General features: G+C 42.7%; 1 pseudogene; it reads left to right on the plus strand.

Moving 5' to 3' along the window:
* The first annotated feature begins 14652 nt into the window (after positions 1-14652).
* On the plus strand, positions 14653-14965 carry LOC150039095 (uncharacterized protein C4orf46 homolog pseudogene; annotated as a pseudogene).
* The last annotated feature ends 946 nt before the right edge of the window (positions 14966-15911 follow it).

Here is a 15911-nt window from a genome sequence, read left to right on the forward strand (position 1 = left end):
ATTGGCTAAATAAATAAAAAATTAAAATTTCTTGTAGGGAACCCTGAATTTGAGCTGAAGGTAAAAAAATTCTGAGAGGTTTGAACTCCACCCTGACAATACTCTGAGAGCTGGCCAAGAAAGGGTTAAAAGAGACAAATCTGGAGAGTGTTAAGAGACCCTTCCCAACCCACTTCACCTTCTTGAGTGCTGCAAAGGCTGCAAACTGAACCTTGGATGCTGTTGACTTTTGTTTTTTGCCAGTCCTTGGTCTTGAACTCAGGGCCTGAGCACTATTCTTGGGCATGCCTCAAAGCAGGCAATCTTCCACATGAGCCAGAGTACCTTTTCTGGCTTTTGCTTTTTATGTTTTTGTGGGTCTTGGGGATTGAACTCTGAGCCTGGGTTCTGTCCCTGAGCTCTTCAACTCAAGGCTACTGCCCTATCCCTTGAGTCACAGAGCCACTTCCCATTTTCTATTGATTGATTGGAGATAAGAGCCTCACAGTCTTTAGTGCCCAGGCTGGCTTTGAACCATGATCCTCAGATCTCAGCCTCCTGAGTGACTAGGATTAAAAGTGTGAGCCAGTGCGCTTGGCAATTCTGGCTTTCTCTGTGTATGTGTCCTGTGGAATTGAACCTGGGTCTGCCTGCATTCTAGGCAAGCCTTCTACCACTAGGCCATACTCATGGCCCTGCTGTTGGCCTTTAAGAGTAGGTAAGGTGAAGGTCACATCTGGACATTCTCTGGGCTCTAATTTACAGACTCAAATGAAGAAGTGAACAAGTGTATCTCCCAAACTCTTTCTTTGCTCTGTTTGTAGTATTAATACAGATGATTTTTTTTACATATATCCATGGTAACCTTCCTTGTGTGAACTCGAGTAAATATACTTGCTTTTGTGTACTCAAGTGCCAGTGAGGCTTGGAAGCCTTGGTCTTCCCTCCGCCATGTCCCCATGTCTCTGTCTGTTTATGTCATCGTATTTTTCTAACTTTCTTTGGCACTGGAATCTTGTAGAATTGTCTAGGGTTACAGTTAACAACAATTTTCCTACATTGTTGAGAAGAAAAGTTTCAATTTGAAAGGTGTGATGGCTCACACCTGTAATCCTAGCTACTCTGGAGGCTACGATCTGAGGATCTTGGTTCAAAGATGGTTCAGAAGGTTGAAAGCCAGCCCAAAGCTAGTTCAGGCACTGAAGTCCATGAGACTCTCATCTCCAAATAATCACTTAGAAAACCAGAAGTGGCTTTGTGGCTCATGGGGTAGGGTGATAGTCTTGAGCTGAAGATCTCGAGGACAGCATCCAGGCCCAGAGTTTAAGATCCACAACCAATACAAAAAAATAAAACAAAGAAAAAGAAAAAATCTCAATTTGAAAGGGAATGACAGCAAAGGAAAATTGATCAGGAAAGTAGGAAGGAAAACTAGGTCTCCGACAGATCATTTGAAGAAAAGAAAAAAAGTGAGAGACTTATGAAGGGAAGAGGTACTGAGTAAAAGAAAAAGAGACAGAGAAAAAGAGATGCAAAAAAAGAGAAATGAAGAAAGCTAGTGAGCAGGAAACAGACAATGAAGACAGAAAGTAGCGAAAGAAATCTTGTGAAGACACCTTACAAAAAAAAGAGGGATTTCTAGAAAGACCACAAACTGCATAAACAAATATAGCCTAAATTTCACATAAGACAAAGACCACAAACAGTTGAAGAAGCACTCCTGGAGAGTAAATACTTATAGCTTACTCAGTTCCCTAGAACATTAGAAGGTATGTATGTATGACCACACTATTTTAGCAACTCCACTAAGACTTCATTAAGATGAAATACTGTTACTCAAGAGTATGTGATTTCTGACCAGTTACTAGCGTACCTTTACCTTCCATTAGACGTCTCCATATAAGTATCATCAAATCATATAACAAATGTGACTTTTTCTTTTTCTTTTTCTTTTATTTTTTTGCCAATCCTGGGTTTGAGCTCAGGGCCTGAGCATTTTCCTTGGACTTTCTCAAGTCTAGAACTCTACCACTTGCGCCTCAGCATGACTTCCGCCTTTTATTTTCCTATGTATGTGGTACCGAGGAATTGAACCTGGGTCTTCGTGCATGCTAGTCAGGCACTCTACCACTTGGCCAAACGCCCGGTCATGAGTTTTTCTTACAGCAAAAAAAAAAAATCAAGAAATTGAAGCAAATCTGCACTCGAACAACCTTGGGTTAATAAAATGAAATGTAAAACAAAGTGAGAAAAAGCAACTCACCAGAGCTCCTTTCATTCTTTCTTGCTGTTGAGAATGAACACAAGATTCTGTAAGCGAGGCTGGAATAGAAGGCAAATGAGGTAGTCAGGAAAGAACCTGTGTGATTTTGCCCCAGATTTTCCTGCTCAAAACATTATACAAGTTGGATGTGGTGGCACATGCCTTTAATCCTAACTACTCAAGAAGCTGAGATCTGAGGATCAAGGTTCAAACCCAGCTAGGACACAAAATAACCTGAGATTTAGCCTCAAGAAAATAGGAAGTGGGGCTTGGCTCAAGTGTAGGGTTCAGGCCCAATTCAAGCCCCCCACACTAGAAAATGATAAAAATGATAGCTAAATAAATAAATAAATAAATAACCAACTAACATGATGCAAGGGTTAGAAAATCAAAAACTTTTTCTTTTATCTTTCTTTCTCTCTTTTTTTTTGTTATTCGTGGAGCCCGGACTCTGAGCCTAGGCATTTTTCCCCAGAGCTCTTCAGCTCAAGGTTACTTACCCTATCCTGAAGCCACAGCAGCACTTCCCGTGTCCTAGGAGTTAAGAGTCTCAGAGTCTTTTGTGCCTGGCCTGACTATGAGCTGAACTCCTCAGATCTCAGCCTCCTGAGTAGCTAAGATTACAGGTGTGAGCCACCATGCTGGCTAAGAATTTTTTTTTGCCAGTCTTGGACTTGATCTCAGGGCCTAAGCACTGTCCTTGGGCTTTCCTCAAGGCTAACGCTCTACAACCTGGGCTATAGCACCATTTCTGGTGCCCAGATCTTCGTGTATGCTAGACAAGTACTCTACCACTAGGCCAAATTTCTGGACACGCATAAAGCTTTCTTATGGGAGTAGAATCACTTTTTTCATATATTTTTATTGTAATTAATAGAAGGGTAACATTATATTCGATAGATGAAAGGTGCATTACTTCATTGATACCTTTTCTCATGTCTTGGTCCCCATTTCCCTCCCCCCAGTCCCACCCCTCATCTTGTTTCCCACTTCCCAATCCAATTTCAAATAAATAAATAAACATAAAATCAATATATCAGATTGCCGGGGCCTACCGGCAGCAAATTGGGGTTCCTGAAATAGGGGGCAGGGACTGGAAAAAATAGAAGAGAGACAAACACATCGGGTCTGGGAGGTCTGCAGCCCAGGCAAAAACTGCAGCCTTGTTTATTGTCAACTCCAGGCTTATATCCCTTCTTGAAACCAGGGAACTTCCAGCTGTTACATTCATATGGTAAATCTCAGATCATTTAAACAGAATAAGGTCATAAAACAATAAGACAATAAAGCCATTATCTGATGCAAATCAAGGTACACTTCGATTCCACTCTGGATCCCAACATCAGATAACAAAGTGAAATACTGTAACAATATTAGATAACCAAGGGACAGCAAAAGAGATGAGATATAACATAGTACATTAAGGACAACCAATCATTATACGGCTTTTGTTTCTTTATCCTACAGATCCTTTCATTTAGCATCATATAAGAGCAGAATCTTTTATGTTTCAAATAACACCGTAAATGCTTCACCTACAACCAATCCAGACTCCATTAATTGGTAGGCATCATAAAAGCAATTAATTTCTAGGTTAATCATGTAAAGAATCCTGGACATCCTCCTGGAGATACAGCACTTAATAACCATACAATATAAAATATCCCAACCAACCATACTCAGCCAAGGATGAAAAATATCAGATTTGGGTTTTTTTTTCTTTATTCGTTATGCTTTTTAGTCAATCATGGGACTTGAACTCCTGCCAGGGTGCTGTCCCTGAGTTCATCAGCTGAAGGCTACCACCCTACCCCTGGGCCTGAGCACTGTCCGTGAGTTATTCAGCTCAAGGATACCACCCTACCCTTCAGTCAAGCCTCATTTTCCATTTTCTAGAGACTAATTGTAGATAAGTGTCTCAAGGTCCTTTTATACCGGCTGGCTTTGAACCAAGATCCTCAGATTTCTCAGCCTCCTCAGTAGTTACGATTAGAGGCATGAACTACTGCACCTGGCTTATTTCAGGTTGTTTTATTAGAAATAGAATCTGGATTTAGAAGTCTGTATTGTGGGCCAGTGAAAAGTTTCCATAAAGCGGTTTCTTTCAGCATGGTACATCACTGCCATCCACTCCATTGCTCTTGAAGGGGACCTCAGACTTGTCTTCCCAGACCTTATCCATTAGCCTGTGGAAGAGAGCCTTTGTCTTCATCCATTATACGTGAGATCCGACGCTTTGCTCTTAAAGGTTTATTGTGATGTTGCATACAACATGTTTGGAAGGACAGTAGGGAATTTTCATGCCTGCTATTCAGTCATCCAGGATATGGGTCCTGCTTATTTAGTGGGCTTAAGATATTCCTCATGAAAATGGAGATTGTAGGGCATATTTGGATGTATAGACTTCAAATTGAGAGCACCTAAAATAATATAAAGGAAAAGAGCAAAATGCATTTTGGAAAAGTAAATTCCTCAGTAGCAAGGACATAAGATCAGGTAAAAACTTGGGTGCTTCCAAGACTAGCTGTGCAGTGCAGTTTTCATTGTCTAGTGTTACATTATTTATACATTTATTTCTCAGTGTTTTATTTCTTATTCCAATATAAATAGAATTGACTCCATACAGTATTTTTAAATTATTCATTGCTCACATAAGCCCAATTACTGCTATTATTATTATTATTATTATTCTTTTTGCCAGTCCTAAGTTTGGGCTCAGGGCATGAGGACTGTCCTTGGGTTTTTTCAAGCTCTACCATTTGAGCCACAGCACCACTTCTGGGTTTTTTCTATGTATGTGGGACCAAAGAATCGATCCTGGGTCTTCAGCCATGCTAGGGAAGCACTCTACCACTAGGCCAAACCACTAACCCCAATTATTTTTTATATAAATATTAGATCCTGTAACTTCACTGAACTCATTGATTATAAAAATGGTGTAGGGAAGACCACCAGAAGATGGCATGGGAGAAAGATCAGATTGGAAGGTTTTACGAAGGACATGGGAGGACTCCAGTTCCAGGGATTGGACACCCCATCTCTGCCTCTTCTGTCCAGGAGAGGTCCTTGATGGCCTTAGTTTCCTAGTCTTTACAAATGAAGCAGAGGCCAGCACCTCCTTCCCAGGACCTATGGAGAATTAAATAGATGAGAACTAAGGCAAAGCAGGGGCTCTATATGAGGAATCTCACCTTCAGCACCAGCCAAGGACTGGGTTAAAAAATTCAGTTTCCCTCCTTGCTCTCAGGAGGTTCCCATATACCTAGCACCTTCTACTTTACTCAACTCTTACAAAGAACCAGTTCTTTCCTTTCCACTCCTCCCTTCTTTCTTTCTTTTTCTCTTTATGTCAGTCATGGACTTGAACACAGGCTCTGGGCCCTGTCCATGTGCTTTCTTGATCAAGGCTAGCTCTCTGCCACTTTGAGCCGGGTAGCTTTACCTCTGGATTTCTGACTGGAATTACAGGTGTGAGCCACTGAAGTCCAGATCTTTCTCCCACCCCACTCCCTTCCTATCCATCCTCTCTTTTTCTTCCTTCCTTCCTCCATCACTCCCTTTCTCCCTCACTGGCTCCTCCTTTTATTACTTTGTCTTTTACTTTTATTGTGGGTCATGGGTCTTGAACTCGGCCTGTGCACTGAGCTCTGCAGCTCAAAATAACTGCTTTACCCTTGTGTCAATCCGCACTTCCCATTTTCTAGTGGTTAACTGGAGATAAAAATCTCAAGTCCTTTGGTGCCTGGGATGCCTTTGCACCCTGATCTTAGATGTCAGCCTCCTGACTAGCTAGGTTTACAGGTGTGAGCCATGGCACCCAGCTGAGATTAATATTTTTAAATTTTCTCTTCCATAGAGATTTTTACTTAGCACAACACATTTTATTAAAAAGCCTGGCTCTTTCTTTCCTTTTGTGCTAGTATTAGGTCATGAAATCAGGGCCTGGCTGCTATTCTTGAGCTCTTTTGTTCAAGACTGGAATCTGGAATTCTACACTTGAGTCACAGATTCATTTCCAATGTTTTTGAAGTTAATCAGCGATAGAAATCTCACAGTCCTACTGCCCAGGATGGCTTTAAACCACAATCAGCAGATGTCAGCCTCTTGAGTAGAAAGGACGACAGGTGTGGACCACCAACGCCTGGCCTAGGTACATTCTTTCTTTCTTTTTTGGCCAGTCCTGTGCTTAAGCTCAAGGCATGAGCTCTGTCCTTGGACTTTACCAAGCATAAATCTCTACCACTTGAACCCCAGCACCACTTCCAGTTTTTTTCTATGTATGTGGTACCAAGGAATCGCACCCAAGTGTTCCTGAATGTTAAGCAAACACTTTACCACTAGGCCAAACTCCTGGCCCTGGACTAGTTTTCTTTTCAAAAACTTTAATCAAGTAGTGTAATTGCTGGGTCATAGGGGAGCTTATGTTTATTCTTTTGAGGCACTGCCATACTGCTTCAGAGAAGACTTTAAGTCTTTGGCCCACCTTTTAATGGGATGGTTGTTACTTTGGAGAATACTTTTAGAATGATTCAATTTTTTGAGCTGTTGATATATTTTAGCTATGAGGCCTTTGTCGGTTGTTTGGTTGGTGAAGATCTTCTCCCACTCTGTAGACTTCCTAATTAATGTACTAGCCATGTCCTTTGCCATACAAAAGCTCTGCAGTTTAATGCAGTCCAACTTGTCCAGCCTTTCTCTGATTTGTTGTGATTCTTGGTCCTTACTAAGGAAGTTTCAATCTGTGCCAAGGAGGCCTAGTGTATCTCCTATTCCTTTTGTAAAGTTTTCAGTGTGTCAGCTTTTACCTCCAGGTCTTTGATCCATTTGGAGTTAATTATAGTGCAGGGTGACAAAGAAGTATCTAACTTTAGTTTTCTGCACATGCTTAACCAGTTCTGCCAGCACAACTTGGCATTTACCCAACCATCCAGAAACTAGGGCATACTAAATCCACTAACACAACAATGTTCATTGCAGCACTATTCACCATAGCAAAGATATGGAACCAACCTAGATGTCCCTCAGTTGATGAGTGGATCAACAAGTTGTGGTATTTGTACATAATGGAATTCTGTGCTGCTGTCAGAAATAAGGACATAGCCCCATTTGTTAGGAAATGGAAAGACTTAGAAAAAATCACATTAAGTGAAGTAAGCCAGTCTGAAAGGAACTTAGGCTCAATGGTTTCCCTCATTTGTCATAATCAGTAGAAACCTTGGGCTCTACTAGCAGAGATCTGCAATAGAGCAAAACCTTGATACATAAGGCCATATAGTATGAAGCTAATTGAAAGGATCTCCAGGATATTGAAACAAAAGCCATATAATGAATGATTGTTGTCCTTAATGTACTATGTTATCTCTCATCTCTTTTCCTGTCCCTTGGTTGTCTCATAATGTTACAGTATCTCACTTTGATATCTGAGATATTGGATATATTTGTATTTGGTTATTTGAAATTGGATAGGGAAGGGGGAAAACCAAGATGGGGGGTGGGGGGTAAGGTAATGGGGACCAGGATATGTGCAAGGGTATCAATGTATTTGAATTAATGCACCTTCTATCTGGCAAATATCATGTAACCCTTTTATTAATTACAATAAAAATATTAAAAAAAAACCTTTAATCAGACTGGGAGTTTGTTCTAGTGATAGAGTGCTTGCCTAGCATGCAGAAGACCTGATGTCAATTCCTCAGTACCACATACATAGAAAAAGCCAGAAGTGGTTAGGTGGCTCAAGTTGTAGAGCTCTAGCAATGAGAATGTCCAAGGACAGTGGTCAGGCCCTGATTTCAAGCCCCAGGCCTGGCCAAAAAGAAAATCCAAAAAACTTCCATCACAGGCAGGGGTAGCTAGTGCTGTACTGAAGCACCAGCCAGGCACTGTGAAGAGGAAATACATAGCTCAACCAGCCTAGGGTTATTAAAACCAGTTCACACTGAGTAAACTGAGTTTCACATAAAACAGATTTACCTAGCAGTGTTGAGAATCTATGCCTTAGTGCCAATGAGTATAATCTTAGCTACAGAAAAAGCTGAGATTTAAGGACTGGAGGTCAAAGCCAGCCTTGACAGAAAGATCATGGAGACTCCAATAAACCACTAAGGAGCCAGAAATGGTAGTGTACCAACATTGAGAATGAAAGATTAAGGACAGCACCCAGGATATGAGTTCAAACTCTACCTTATCAACAACACATAAGACAGACACAGACATACAGACACACACCCAGAATCCCTCTGCCCTGTTTATCTCTTGGACATCATGTGTTCCATGTTACATGGGCAGAGGAAAGGATTCAGGTCATAGGCCACTAGTGTGAGTGTGCCCCTGTGCTAGAACTTGAGCTTAAAGACTGTGTACTGTCACTGAGCTTTTTTGTTCAAGGCTGGCAGTCTACCACACTGGCAGTCTACCACATGAGCCACAGATGAAATCTGCATCTTTTTTTTTTGGTGGGTTATAGGGCTTGAATTCATCCAGAGTGCTGTGCCTAGGCTCTTCAGCTTAAGGTTACCACCCTACTCCTGGGCCTGGGCTTTGTTCCTCCCTGATCACTTCAGCTCCAGGCCACCGACCTGCCCTTGAGCCAAGATCGCTTCTCTTTTCTGGAGGTAAACTGGAGTTAAGAATATCAGGTGCTTTTATGCTCGAGATTGTTTGAACTTGGATGCTCAGATATCAGCCTCCTGAATAGCTAGGATTACAGGAGTGAGCCACAAGTCAGGCTAGCATGTAGCTTTTTAGGAGATAAGAGTCTCAAGGACTTTCCTACCTTGGAATAGCATTGACCCATAATCCTCAAATTGGTAACCTACCAAGTACCTAGGATCACAGGCGTGAGCCACTGACTCCTTGTAGCAAGGTTTTAGTGAAGGACAGCTGGTGAGATTTTCAGTTCCTATTCTGTACTGACAGACTCTGAGACCTCTAAAGTGCCATCAGAGAAGGGTTCTGCCAGGATGAGTCAGTACCAGCCAACGAACACTGCAGCAACAAACAGCCCCATCTTATTTCTACTCACAAAATGCATTCAAGTGACTTAGTAGGTGATTCTGTTCTTCCTGTGAGGAACAGAGGCCACCAGGTGGAGTCTCACTCTGACATTCTTCCAAGATCATGGTATCAAAGGGAAAGGAACACAGGGACTTTCACATTGACCCATAGCATCTTCAGCTATGGTGTTGTAATCAACTTATTGTGCCAAACCTGGGAAAGAACAGAAAAGCATAAGTCTACTATGTTCTGCAAAAGAAGGTAGGCACGTACATAAACACACTCACAAGTGTTAATATACCCACAAGAGTTGTAGGCCCAAAGATAAGAAATAACTTGGTCTATTTTTCTTTTTTTTAATTTTTGTGTTGGTGGTGGGCAGTAGGACTTGAACTCGGGGCTGCTGACTCATTGATTTGAACCTAAGTATTTTTACTCAAGGCTAGTGCTTTATCACGTGAGCCACAGCTCCACTTCTGGATTTTTGGTGGCTAATTAGACACAACAGTCTCATACACTTTCTTGCTCAGGCTGGCTGTGAACGGTGATCCTCAGCTCTTAGCTTCCTCGGTAGCTAGGATTACAGGCATGAGCCATTCCTGGGTCTTGAACTCAGGACCTGGGCACTTCGGTCTCAGTGTCACTTCCAGTTTTTCCTGTTTATGTGATACTGGGAAACTGAACCCAGGGCTTCATGTGTACTAGGCAAACACTCTATCACTAAGCCATATTCACAGCCCAGTCTTTGGCTCATCACTACTTAACAGGAAAAATGAAACTACAGAGAACCGAAACAGAAGATGTGGCTCACATGGTTCCAATTGTTAGACAAAAAAGACCATCAAAAATATGAACTAGGGGACCGGGACTCTGGCCTAGTGGTAGAATGCTTGCCTAGCATTCACGAAGACTTAGGTTCAATTCGTAGGTACCACACACAAAGAAAAAAGCTGCAAATGGTGCTGAGGCTCAAGTGATAGAGCTCTAGCCATTGGGAAAGTTCAAGGACAGTGCTATGGCCTTAAACTCAATGTGTAGGACTGGCAAAAAATATAAACTGGGGTTGGGAAAGAACACCTGCACCCATAGTCCTTGCTACTCAGGAGACTGACACCTGTGGACTGAAGCTCGAAGACACCATGTGCAGAAAACTCCATTAGACTGTTACCCCAAATAAATTACTCAGAAAAAGCCAGAAATGGTACTATGGCTCAGGAGGAAAACTTCAGGGGGGAAAAAAGGGTAAGTGTTAATACCCAGGTCCCACTTCAAGCCCCAGCAGTGGCATTGAAAAAAAAACAGTCGGTGGGGTGGTTCACATTTGTAATCCTAGCTACTCAGGAGGCTGAGATCTGAGGATCTAGGCTCTCAGGCAGCACAGGCTGAGGACTTGACACTCTTATTTCCAATTAATCTCTAGAAAATGGGATGTGGGGCTTGGCTCAAGGGTATGATGGTAGTCTAAATTGGAAGAGCTCAAGGACAGCACCCAGGCCAGTTCAAGCCCCATGACCCACAAAAATAAAAGAAAGAAAGAATAGCCGGGCACGGTGGCTTACATCTGTAATCCTTGCTACTCAGAAAGCTGAGATCTGAGGATCAATGTTCAAGGCCAGCCAAGGCACTAATGGCTCTTCTCTCCATTAATCATAGTTTACAGATAGAGAAATTAAGGTGTAGAAACAGAGATGGTTGATGATGAACACACGCAGCAGAGCTTAGGATACAGTCCTTGCATCCAGACCCCTTGAGGAAAGAGATTCAAGAAAGAAACATACACACAAGATACAGAGGGGAGAAACGTTAGCCTGGCTATCAAGAGTTGAATCTTGGGTTGAGGAAAGAAGTGTTCTAATGTTCATCATTTTCAAAATAGTAAAGATCTACCATAAAGGTGGATGTGCAGGCTCACACCTATAATCCTAGATACTCAGGAGGTGGAGATCTGAGGATGGAGGCTTAAAGCCAAAAGTGGGCACAGACTGTGAGACACTTATCTCTAATTAAGCACTAGAAAACAGGAAGTGGGACTGTGGCTCCAGGGGTAAGGTGATAGGTAGCCTTGAGTTCAAGAGATCAGGGACAAACCCAGGCCTGAGTTCAAGCCCCATGACTCACAAAAATAAACATACATAAAGATCAAGCTGACTACTCCTGGCAGTTTGCAACAACTAGGTAGAATTGCTACTCCCCTACGAATTAGCTCTGTGTCAAAGAACCCACTGGGCTCAAGATACCAAAACAGATAACAGCCTGATACTGAGGACAAAAGAAAACCATCAACCTCAAAGTCAGCCTCTTCCCTTGAGGACAGCCAATACTCACTCAAGTCTGACCCTGATACACAACCCCATAAACAAATCTGAAATGTCCTACTATACAAAGCAATTCAAGCATGCCATATACTTGTCAGAAGATGAGAGATTTGGAGTGATGTGATGTGCCGGAGCCAGTCGGCCAAGGGTCCTCGAAGAGTAGGGCTGAGAGGCTAAAAGGAAAATAAGATAGAGACAGAAGGGTTTGGGAGGTCCAGAGCAATTGCTGCATCTGACAACTTTATTAAACTGCTTGTCTATTTTATACCTTAGTACAAGAGAACAGAAAGCAATTGCTTATGTTGGTAATCAAGCTACAGTTCCATACTTGAATAATAACAAGAATTCTCAGAAGAATTATTGTTTGCATAAAGAATCATCTACTCTCAACTATCATGTAATTCTCAGCAAATCTATCTCCTGGAGGGAGAGGGCAACCAAATAAGTCTGGGAAGACTATCAAAGCACACTGTCACGACCCGTGAGAATATACGCAAAAAGGTCACTCCACCCTTGCACGAAGGCAGGAAGAAAGTACTCTTTACCCTTTGTCCTCAATATAGGTCTTTTGAGTATAACTCTGTTAGACCCCAGACTCATATTGGTTTCCCACAGTGATGGAGCAGGAAAATGCTAGTCCAAGCCAGGTACCAATGATTCACACAAGGGACTAAGATCTGAGAATCCTGGTTCTAAGCCTGCCCATGCAGTTAATGCTGTAAGACTCTTTTCTACAATGAACCACCAAAAACCCAGAAGTTGGGTGCCAGCTATGATTGAAAATTTCTAAAGGCCAATGCACAGGTCCTGAGCTCAAGACCCAGGATCTGAATACTCATACACACATGAAGGAAGAAAATGCTAATTTAGCAGAAATGCATGTACACATGTACAGGTTCATGAGTGAGTTTCAAAGAGGCACAATTCTGACCATGATCATGTGATCATGATCAGTTTGTAGTACAAGAAACACCATGTCCTGGGGCCAGGAGTTTGGGAGAGTACTTGTCTAGCATGCACAAAGACCGGGATTGAATTCCTCATTACCACATAAATAGAAAAATGCTGGCAGTGGTGCTGTGGCACAAGTGGTAGAGCTCTAGCCTTGAGAAAGCTCAAGAACAGTGTTCAGGCCCTCAGTTCAATGCCCAGAAGTGGCAACAAAACAAAACAAAAGCAACCATGTCCCATCAGATCAGAGGATGGAATGAAGGTATGAGACATTCTACTCGCAGGGAACTGAAACTCTGGAACATTTTGGGGCATCCCTCCACTGGGACACCTCTACTACTGAAGATTCAAAAGTGACAAGTTCCTGAGGAACCAGAAATTCATCTTGCACTCCATGCAAGGGATCTGAAACTCCAAGAAGATCATAACACTCACTGCCCAAGGAATCCACAGGGCTCCACAAAGAAATAGTAAGGGGAAAGCTGCAGAGGGTGAGGGGAGCAGGTAAATTGTAAAACAGATTGCCTGAGAAGAAACACCAGACTCAGCAGGTGGGAGTGATAGTGGGGAGGAGAGGTGAAGAGGGAACCAGTCTTATCCAAGGCATCATACCCTGGATACGGACATGCAGACAGGGTGCTTTCCAGAATGAGAATGCTTGAGCAGGTTTGGGGACAGGAGTAGGAAACAGAAAAAAAGAAGACTAAAAAAAGTCTGGAAATTTGACGCTACAGTTCTGGATTGGTTATAAAGGGCCCTGGGTTCTAATTCTAACTCTTTTGAGTGGATAAATCTTTGTACTAGGTGCCTCAGTTTACCCCATCCAGCATTAATAACAGCAATAATAATAATAATAATAATAATAATAATAATAATAATAGGAAGAAGCGCTGACCCTTCCAGAGTTGTCTCTGAGTACACAGACATGAGGAGGAGAAGAATGAGCTGCAGGTTTGTAGTAAAACCATTGCCTGGGAGGTAGATGGAGCGTCCCTGGCCCCACTGCCCCAAGTCACTCACTTAACTGGCTGCAGGAACCAGCATGGCCCCTGATCCCAGTCGGGCAGCTGGTGCAGAGCCCACAGTCCCATGTAGGGCAAGATAACCAGGGCCACCAGTCCCAGAGTCACTGACTGCAGAAGTTGCTTCTCCTTCAGCCGAGTCAGGGCCCACTGGCCTTGCTTTTCCTTGCTGCAGGGTGGAGTCAAGGGGCAATGATGAAACTAGCAGGAGCCAAGCTCTGACTCCAAGGCACTTCCGCTGCACTTCTGCTGCTCACTTCCGGTGAATTGGACGCTAACCACCAACTCGCTGGCAGGGGGGATGAATGCCGAATTACCGGGGCCAGCACCAATGTTGGGCATCATGGACTCACCGCGCTCAGAATTCTTTCTTCTCCACTTAGTAAGTTATACATCCACCTTCTTGTGGAAGGTTACAGTCTATCTGGGTGTGACTTGGGGACTCCAAACATGAGATCTCCCACCTTCTGCAAGGCGATGGTGCATCCCGCTCCTCCCCAGCTGACCACAGGTGAGAAAGTGCCCTGGTTGGGTTGGTGGGAGGCAATGGGTGATTGCTGGGTACAGGTGAGCATGGTGCTGTTTTTGAATGGACAGCTCCCAGGCCCAGAGTTCAAGCCCCATGAGCGACACACACACACACATACACAAAGTAGGCTCAACTTGGCTTTGTTAACTGGGTAATTAATGCTTAGCCTTTTGAATTTCCTGATTTGTTTGTACAATCCGGATACTAGGTCTTTTACTTTTTTATAAGTGCAAAAGCCTCCACTCAATTTGCAGGATGTCTTTTTTTTTCATATGTTAGTGTTACATTATATTCACCAGATAGACAGTGCATTACTTCACAAACATTGATACCCTTTCTCATGTCTTGGTCCCCATTTCCCTCCCCCACCCTGCCCTTCATCTTATTTTCCTCCCTTCCGTATCCAACTTCAAATAACCAAATACGCATATATACAATACATCAGATTACCAGGTGAAATACTGTGATAATATGAGATAACCAAGGGACAGCAAAAGAGATGAGAGATAACATAGTAGATTAAAGACAATCATTGGAAAGACAGTAGGTGACGGTTTGGCTGTTCGGGTACTGCTCCATGGTGCCAGCCACTTTCCCATGGCATCCGCTGAGGAGATTCACATTTGTTCGCCACCTCTCCCACCTCCATCTTCTCCTTCGTCTTTGGACACGTTTTCCTCCTGTGTGAGTGGCTGGAGGGCTCTGAGTTGGAGTGGTGGACCGCCTGGAGGAGGTGGCACAGAAGATCAGAGACACATCATTTTCATTAACCAAATTTCTTGAGGCCACATCTGCAGTATCAGCTCAAGTGGAAGAGAGTGCCTTTAAATGTACAGAAAATGCATGCTTCCTTAAGACTTGGAGAGACCTCTTGAAAGAAGGCTATGGTTCTCTGAAACCTGCCAATTGACTATGACTGTATAATTCACCTTCTCATATGGATTTGCACATGTGCGGCATATATAGGACATTCTCCAACATTTCTGTGTACTCAGAATGAATTTTTTTCTTCTTTTTCTAGACCTTTGTGAAAGCATAATATTGATGTGATTTTTTATGTTAAAAAATGTGTTTATCCTTCCTTTCTATTCTTTAAATGTTTTGAGATTCCTTTACAAAAGTTATTTCTCTCAACAGATAATTTTAACAGTGTCTTAGTATCACCAGATAATTGTTTTAAAAGATGGTGCATGTCACAACCCAAGCGATATGATTAAATTTGCCCATGTAAATCAGCTCCCAGCTCTATGAAAACAGAGACAAGTTTATGACTTCCAGACCTACAGCACCTGACACTCCACAATTTTTTGTTCAGTAAAACATTTGGCAAACATGATTAAAAGCTTCCCCCCTCTTTTTTGGAGGCATGAACACTAAGATCATTTTCCTAAACAAAGATGTGTGAATATGAACTAAATGGGAAAAAATTCTCACAATGGGAATTGAGGAGTGTGTGTGTGTGTGTGTGTGTGTGTGTGTGTGTGTGTGTGTGTGTGTGTGTTTTGAGACAGGATCTCACTATGTAGACAAGACTAGCTTCATACAGTAGGTTCTCCAGCCTTAGCCTTCATGAGTGCTGGGATTGCAGGTGTATACCACCATCCCCAGCAGGATGAATTGAATTTTGACAGCTTTTTGTTGTTGTTGTTGTTGTTGTTGTTGTTCGTGGGGCTTGAACTCTCGGCTTAGGGGCTTTTGCTGAGCTCTTCAGTTCAAGGCTTTTGCCCTGCCCCTGGAGACACAGCACTATTTCTGCTTTTCTGGTGGTTAATTGGAGATAAGTCTCTTATACTTTCATGTCCAGGCTGGCTTTGAACTGTGATCCTCAGATCTGAGCCTCCTGAGTAGCTAGGATT

This window comes from Megascapheus bottae, unplaced genomic scaffold, assembly GCF_031878675.1.
Source record: "Megascapheus bottae isolate mThoBot1 unplaced genomic scaffold, mThoBot2.hap1 HAP1_SCAFFOLD_149, whole genome shotgun sequence".
In the NCBI taxonomy this organism is placed as follows: Eukaryota; Metazoa; Chordata; class Mammalia; order Rodentia; family Geomyidae; genus Megascapheus; species Megascapheus bottae.